This window comes from Alexandromys fortis, unplaced genomic scaffold (assembly GCF_014885135.2).
Source record: "Alexandromys fortis isolate MF-2015 unplaced genomic scaffold, M_Fortis_MF-2015_v1.1 scaffold_82, whole genome shotgun sequence".
NCBI classification, from domain to species: domain Eukaryota; kingdom Metazoa; phylum Chordata; class Mammalia; order Rodentia; family Cricetidae; genus Alexandromys; species Alexandromys fortis.
Genome location: NW_026067963.1, coordinates 1,182,848 through 1,191,476, shown reverse-complemented (window position 1 = coordinate 1,191,476; position 8,629 = coordinate 1,182,848). Strand labels below are relative to the sequence as shown.

The 8,629-nt window shown below is 45.4% G+C and overlaps 1 long non-coding RNA gene across 2 annotated transcripts; it reads left to right on the top strand.

Moving 5' to 3' along the window:
- The first annotated feature begins 649 nt into the window (after positions 1-649).
- On the top strand, positions 650-8,324 carry LOC126508336 (uncharacterized). Of its 2 annotated transcripts, none has more exons than XR_007593782.1 (3): positions 650-726; positions 1,026-1,099; positions 7,383-8,319. It is a non-coding gene; the product is annotated as an uncharacterized lncRNA (long non-coding RNA). The 2 variants fall into 2 exon arrangements; XR_007593783.1 differs by having other exon boundaries at positions 669-726; positions 868-1,099; positions 7,383-8,324.
- Positions 8,325-8,629: the final 305 nt, after the last annotated feature.

The window sequence follows — 8,629 nt, the reverse complement described above, 5'->3', positions numbered from 1 at the left end:
ATGCAGCTAACCACAGCTGCTATGGACTCCCGAGTGCCACAGCCACATCGCACCCAGAGAGGAGCATTTCCCAGCCCTTCTCCACATCCCCCTCTTCTGTGATGTTCCCTGAGCCTTGACTCGGGTTGACAGGGGTTGAGAGATGTGTTCTATTTGGGGCTGAGCTCTCAGTGTCCTCTCTCAGAACTTAGACTAGATATGCGTCTCTCCACTGAGTGCTACTCACTGGAAAACAACAACAACAACAACAACAACAACAACAACAACAACAACCCTCTCCCCACAAAAGCTTCCCTGAGCAAGGCTGGCAGCAGCTCAGGTGTGTGGAGGGAGCGGGAGGAGGGGAGAGAGTAGGAACTGGGATTGGTATGTAAACTTTCAATTAAATAATAATAATGAAAAACACACGTCTCAGAAATATTTGTTAAAATTCCTAAATTGAAACAAATCAAATGTGAAATATGAGAGCGAGAGCGAGAGCGAGAGCGAGAGAGAGAGAGAGAGAGAGAGAGAGAGAGAGAGAGAAAGAGAGGTCAACCATGGCTATTTGGCAAAAATCCCAAAAAGAGGCACTATCCTAGGGCCTATGACCTCTGTAACTATTGATTTCTGACAAGGGTTACAGTGAAAGTTCTTCCTGTAGACCAAGTTTCAAATTCAACTATGCAGTGGTAACAGCAGGGCTTTCGTGGTGCAGGCTTTAATCCCAGCACTCAGAAGGCAGAGGTAGGTGGATCTTTGTGAGTTTGAGGCCAGTCTGGTCTACAAAGCGAGTTTCAGAGCAGCCAGGGCAAACCCCCGTCTTGAAAAACAAACAAACAAAAAGTGATTAGTTATCCTATAATAGTAATTCTCCTACTATTGCAGCAGGGGATGCATCTTGCTTGGAGGTTGGTGTGCATGCAGCATGCAGTCTGGCCCTGTGGAAAAACCCTGATGTCTTTTCATGCCAGTAGCCCGCACAGCACCTTCTGGAACCGTGAAAGCTGGTCAGCAGGAAGTAAATCCATTCTCTCTCCTTCTAGCGATGCCATCCTCGGACTTCCCTTCATCATCCGTGCTTTCCATGAGGTCCGTTATCAAAGCTCATACTCCACTGGTAAGAAAACCTAGGCACCGTGCCTAATTCTTTAACGTTCTGGGTATACTTCCAATTAGTTACCCTGTATTCCAGTTCCTAAGGTGCGTATCCCCTCCTCCCCCCATCTGCATTGCTTCTCTTCTGGGTGTGGGCTTTTCTGGCTGCCTCTTTTCAAAAGAAGTTCCTTTTGAAAAGGTTTCTGAAACCCTGGGACCTGTCTCCCTGCCCAGGGCTGAGCCTGCTCAGGGTTCGTGGTTCCCTCCTGGGCACCACACACCCAGCCAAAGAGCAGTGTTCAAGGCTCCCGAGAAACCACCCATGGAAAGCTTTTGACTAAAGAAAAGAAAAATCTGTTGCTTGACTTTTTCAGAGATCAAAGAGGCCAGCAGAACTGCTGAATGAAGCAGAGTCTTGGGTCCTTTGCTGTTGAAACCCAATTCAAAGGCTTAGGCTCCTTAAGACCCCTGCAGGGTGATCTTACTGTTGACCCTGAAGTAGAGCCAAGTGGGGTGCCACTGTACCAGTCCACACCTTCACATTCTCCCGCCCCCCTTTTATCTTAGTGGGAGAGACTGCTTGAAATTTAGGTTCGCAAATATAATTTCTTTATCATGTTCCTTCTTAAATCTTAGTCACCTATTGTCCTGGTCTCCTGTCATCTCTCTGTGTGGTCTCCCCCACATTTAATCAGGGAAAGAGTACACTCCCAGTGCAAACTCGAGAGCTCTGACATATTTTCTTTGATTCCATCGGGCAAAGCTCCGGTCCTTCTTCCTGGGCCTCCACAATAACCCTTCTAGCGTGTCACCCCCGGACCCCAATCCTCAATACTGCACCAGCTTCTTTTGCTTCCCAGGGACCACTGTTCTTCGCCTGGGTGTTTTGTTGTGGCAGCGTAAGTTCCACAAGAACTTTTTATCATGATGCTCTCGAGGTGTCTTGTCCTATGAACTTTATTAAAACGTGCCCAATGAACAAGTCAAACTTCCATGACAGCATCCTTTCTCATCAGCTGCATCAACATCTGTCTGGTTATCTGGTTAGAAATCCTCAAACTCTCCTATTCTTTATTTCCCATATCCCAAACCAAGAGTCTTTGTTTTTTTCTCCTCCTTCATAAATGGCGTGGAACCCCTTCTCTGTTGTCTCTGTGGTATCAGTACCACACTGCATTTATCCAGGCTCTGATTCTCTCTTTTTTTCCTCCCACCCCACATGGACATCCACCAAAGAAAAAAGAAGAGAAAATTGGGCTTAGGTTGGCAATGTGGTTAGAGTAGCTGCAAGACTGGGTCCCTGCCTTGGCCCCGAGGAATAAGTGGCTATGGTAGAATTTCAGGCAGCGTGGAAAGCGAGCAGATACTACCCTTGCTTTTGTGAGTGTTCATTTTGTCCGAGGCATGGGTCAAAGCACTGTGTGTGTTATTTCATTTGATCCTGCAATCCTGTACACTAGCATCCTCATAATTTAAAGGAGGAAACCAAGAAACGAAGTGGTTAAGAAATAGTTTTTCTGAGATCACACATGCATTTTATTAGCGGTTGAGCTGGCCCTGAAGCCTGCCTAGCCACTTTTGAGCAGCAGACCTAACTTGAGTCCTCAAATCCACCCCATAGGCAGTTGCCAGGCTAGTAAATCTGGCCTGAGGGTATGCTTCAGCCATTAGGGCACAGTGAATGCTCAGGCAATGTTGCCAACCTAGTAATGGGATTTGTGTTCATTGCTCCATATTCTCTGTTGCTTTTGCAGCTCTGCCCCAACTCCCTACCTTGTGCACGACATTTGCATTAGATATTGGAAAGGCAAAGACAGGGGGAATGTTCAGAGAAAAGTAACAAAAATGATTTGGGAGAGAAAGGGGTAGACATACCTGGGAAGATAAAAAGAGACAGGTTTACCTGATTGGGCTGGGTGATCACTAAGAAAGGAAGCGAACACCCAAGAGGTCAAATAATAGGCTAGATCTATCTGTTGTTAGGACCTTACAGCTACAGCGTCAATAGTTCTCTCTGTGTGTTCTTAAGTTGAAATCCAGCAAGGGTTTATTGAACGTAGGCAGCTTTGCTTTTAGATTCAGCGCAAAGGCTCCCTCTTAAGTGGATCAGTTGTACGGCAGAAACCTGAAGGCACCTTGCTGGTGCCCTCATCTGAACGGGTGTGCTTTGGCAGCAGTGTTGCAGGCCATCAGGTGAGCGGGACGAGACGGCAAGATGTGACTTTCATGCCTGAACGAGCTCTGAAAACCAAACTGTCCTCATTTTATAGATGTGCGACCTAAGGCTTTGAGCACTCACGGGAGCTGTGTGGAGTCGAATGGTGGAGTCAGAGACAGGGAGGCAGGCAGGTGCCCTGACTTGAAAGAGTTTGAAAGAGCCAGGATCAGCCCAAGGATGTATCGAGGGACCCAGGATCAACCCAAGGATGCATCAAGGGACCCCTTTGATCCGCTTAACCTTTGAGATAAGTCAGACAAAGGTCCTTCCCTCACGGCGCTTACGTTCTCACAAGGAGGACTGTTGATGAAATCTATTGTAAATAGACTGTCTTCCTCCTGGATCTATACCCAACAAGCCTAAAGTCAACTTCCAACCAGACTCTCTGATTCCTGCCCATGAATCCCTAAGGAACGCCCGTGTAGCCCTGACATTTCCTCTGTCTCCTCTTCTTCGATATTTCTTTTTTTCTATTTGTAGTGCTTTAGAACTACTCCTGCAAATTCTTTGACATTTCTTACGTTGAGAGACCTCTTACACCCCTTTCCCTTGAGTCTGGGTAGGACGTCACCACTCAGAATCAAAGTCCTTCCGCTGCCATGAGTAGGCCTGCAGCAGAACGAATGGCCGTGACTTCTGAGGCCAGGTTAAAATAGGCCACAAAGGTTTTGCTGGTTTTTCTTGGGCCGTTGGGAGTCTTCCATTTCTAAGTGAATATACACATAAATATCAACAGTGTATAGATGTGTATATACACTTACGCACACATGTGTGTCATGATGAATATACAAGTAAAATATATACACATTGTTAGGGTTCAAGAAAAAAACCCCTAGGGCTGGAGAGATGGCTCAGAGGTTAAGAGCATTGCCTGCTCTTCCAAAGGTCCTGAGTTCAATTCCCAGCAACCACATGGTGGCATCTGTAAGGGGGTCTGGTGCCTTCTTCTGGCCTGCAGGCATACACACAGACAGAATATTGTATACATAATAAATAAATAAATATTTAAAAAAAGAAAAAGCCCCTAAAGAAGGCCAACAACCACATATGCAATAACAAGAGCATTTATTGATTCCAACGCTGGGGTGGCAAAAGAGTGACCCCTAAAGAAGGTCACAAGCTCCTTCTAAGCAGAGTTAGGGAATTTCAGAGAGGAGGAATTAATCTGGAGTTGATTGGTGGAAGGTCCTAGTGGTTAGGAATCTTCCAGCAGCAGGGTAGGGAAAACTATCTTTAGCCTACAGAAGTCTGGGGGGCATCTGCTGAGCTAGCAGAAGGGCTTGTGGGGGTGCTTGCTGATAATGGTCACCCAGAAGTTATGGTTTTCATGAGACCTGCTTGCTCAGCTCTGTCCATTGTAGTGAAGTGAAACTAAGGTCTGGGCTCTGTCAGGGCTGTGGTCTGTTGCCCTGCACCCCAACCTTTTCATACATGTATATGTATATATATATGTAAATTGAGAGAAAGAGGGAGGGGGAGAGAGGGAGAGACTGTGAGGTGCTCCAGTGTTGCCTTCCTAGCCCAGGACCAGAATTATAGCAGAACAACCCTTCAGGATGACGTAGACTCCACCACCATCTCACTGTGATCCTATGAAGGACCGAAGGAAAACGGACAGACTCATGGGAAAATAAGTGGTTGTTGTTTTTGCAGGTCACTGTTTGGGGGTAGTTTACTATGTGGATCACTGGAAGACTATCGTCTGAAGTGCTGGTCCACACCCTTTCTTTCCTCGAATCTCTAGTACTGTCTGCTTACTTCTGCTGGTTGATGGTCATTGCCATAATGCATGGAGAAAACAGAAGCAACCAATCAGATCCCTTCGTCTTTCCCCTATACCCGGCTTCTAGGTGGTCCTCCTGCGGCAGCCAGTGAGGGAGGAAGATATTCCTACCCCACAGGTCCTTCTTTTTGGGCAGTAATCTTTATCTTATTTGACTGGCTGGTCCTGCCCTGAACTTTGAACCTTGAGTTGTGACATGGAGACAGAGAAGGCTTAGCGTCGAGGATCCAACATCTATGCTAGTGCATCAGTGGGGGAGGGATCATCTGTGGCAGCATCCTCGCCCTAAGTTCCTGTGTCATCACGATAGCAGCTCAGAGTAGCCTTGAACTCAAGTTTTGGCTCATCTCCCAGCCCCCACGTGAACTTATTAACACTTGGTGTTTAAGATGTATTCCTCGGTTTGGGCGATGACTCAGTCAGTAAAGTGCTTGCCGACAAGCGTGAGGACTTGAATTAAGATCCTCAGCATCTATATTCAAAAGCAGAGTCAAGAAGGTGGAGCACACTTGTAATATTAGTGTTGGGGAGGCAGGCTGTAGACTCCCTGGGGACTTGCTGGCAGGTCAGTCTAAGTAAACGGTGAGCACCATGTTCAGTTAGAGAGCCTGTCTTGAACAATAAGGTAGAGAGTGATGGAAGAAGTCCTTGTCATCCTCTACTATCCACATGCACATATGTGCACTTGTGCCAGCACACATGTGCATATACATGTGTACATGCACAAATAGACACGATGCATTCTTTACCTATTTAATGTAGCTACAGTTTTATTGTTTTTAAACCATGAAGACTCATATGTTTAGCTCTACCAGTCTTGGGCACATACCAAAAGAACTCTGTAGCCTATGACAGCGATGCCTGCCCAGCCGTGTTCATTGCTGTGCTACTCACAATAGCTAGGAAATGGAACCAATCTTGACGTCTGTCAGCTGATGGATGGAGAATGAAAACACAATTCCTGTACACAATGGTTCCTATACACAATGGTGCCTATACACAATGGTTCCTATACACAATGGTTCCTATACACAGTGGTTCCTATACAGAGTGGTTCCTATACACAGTGGTTCCTATACACAATGGTTCCTATACACAGTGGTTCCTATATACAGTGATTCCTATATACAATGGTTTCTATACACAATGGTTCCTATACACAATGGTTCCTATGCACAATGGTTCCTATGCACAGTGGTTCCTATACACAATGGTTCCTATACACCATGGACTCCTGTTCTGCACTTGAGTGAGAATTTCAGGAATTGAGTAGAGCTGGAAACTATCATACTGAGTGAGGGTGACCTGGACTTAGAAAGACAGAGGCTGTAAGTTCTCAATCATACGTCATTCTCAGCTTCAAACTTCTGGATTTCTGTATTTAAACTGGAGTGTCTGTGGAGGCCAGGAAACAACAAAGGAGGAGCAGTTAGGAGGCCTTAAAGTTAAGTGTCTCAGTCAGAGTTTCTATTGCTGTGAAGAGACACCATGACCACAACAATTCTTACAAAGGAAAACATTTAATTGATGGGGGCGGCTTACAGTTTCAGAGGTTCGGTTCATTGCCATCACGGCAGGGAGCGTGGTACTGGCTACACCTTGATCAGAAGCCAACAGGAAGGTACTGGCTACATCTTGTTCAGAAGCCAACAGGAAGTGAACTGTGAGGCTGAGAGAAGTTTAAACAAAAGGGACTTCTAAGTCTGCCCCCCACAGTGACACACATCCTTCAAGAGGCCACACCTCCCAATAGGGCCACTCCTTATGAGCTTATGAGGGCCAGTTATATTCAAACCGCAGTAAGGGAGTTAATAAAGCATGTGTGATATGAAAATGGGGGAGAAACACTAGGGGAGGAAAGGGTTAAAAGGGGGTGGAGTGGATGGAATGGGGGTGAGGTGTGAGCGGGTTACCCAAAAAAAGCACACAGAAAGCTACTACTTTATAAGCTAACTAGAAATATAATTTTTTGAAACAGGCTGGCCTACTAGACTGGCCTTGAACTCATGAATATCTTCCTATCTCTGTCTCCCAAATGCTGGGATTAAAGGCTTGTGATACCATGTCTGGCCTGCGACAGCATATAATTTTTAAGAAAAGAGTTTGAATGAAGGTATTCTGCATGGATGAGTAATGTGCTCCTCCCAGAAGCCACGGGTTTTAAAATGAAAACCCCAGAGTCCAAGGTATGGGGTGGTACTTCCCTATGAGCCCAATCAAACTCTCAAAACAATACAGGCTATGCCTTTGCTCTTGGTTGCATGCTGGAATTTTATGGTAAGACATTTAACATTTTGCGTACAGGACACAGAGTAATCAAGCTGAACCTGAGATGGAAGCTACAGCAACCTACACCCTCTTTCACGGTGTATGGTGACAGTTACAGGCAACAATACTGCGCAAAGCCTGCTTCAGATGACTCCGATGGTGCTCCGTCCATTTATACAGAATCATAGAGGAGATAACAGGATCTTATCTAACCTCATTCCTACGAAGAAGCTGTTCTGATTTCTAGTGCACAAATGGTGAGATTGAAGACAAATACTGTTAACTACCCCAGGTCACAGAGAGGTAAAAGGCAGTGATGGCTGGCGCCCTGGGCTATCTCGTTCTTCCCACTCTGTCCAGACCCTCAGACACCATAGTGCTGTACGGTAAAAGGCTGTGAAGAAGGAAAGACTGGAATAAAATGGCGGTGTCGTAGGATGTGTGCATTCTTTGGAGCAAGGCTGCGCTTTTACACAAACGTTCCTGACGATACGGGGTACAGAAGCATCGCTAACAATGTGTGCTGGGTTTAAGAAGCACCGTTAATAGAGTGTTTTCCAAAGATTTGCATGAAACATCAGCTGGGTTTTGATGCTCGCCGCTTGCTTAAAATGTTTATTCATGTTGAACAATGTTTATTTATTGAAAGTACCATCTATTTAAATCAAATTATCTCCATAGCTGAATATTTATATGAACGCTTTATTGAATATTCCTAAACATTTGCCTAAACCACAAACAATTTATTCACAGTTATAAATGTTCCTTCTTTAGAGTTAAAAAAAAAATTGCTCAGAAGGCGCTCAGAAGCAAATGGACGTTTCTGCAGTTTGCGAACATCTGCGACTCTTTCTGCACGCTAGCCATCAGGTTCCTGCCCTGGAAAATGGCTAGATAGTCTAATTATTTATGTTCAATAAAATATTTAACATCCACATAGCATCTCTTTTACTGTGTCATATAACAGCCGCAGCTCTTGGCTTTGGGACAGGCCAATAGATGGATTTTGAGGTTTCCCAAGCACCTCATGTTATTCAGGCATTTAATTAGCTGAACCTCCATTCGTCTCACGGTACACTACAGCGCCACGAACATTAGGCCTCAAATAACCCTGGGCTCAACAGATGCCAGTATGAGGCGTGAAAAAAAAAAGGCAATAACCAAAGTGATGGAGAGTCTCACAGTTTTATTCGCCGCGCTGATGGCTCCAAGCACCCGCACTTGGAAAGTTCACTGATATCAATAAAAGATCATTGATTCCTGATCAATGGATACCACCTAGC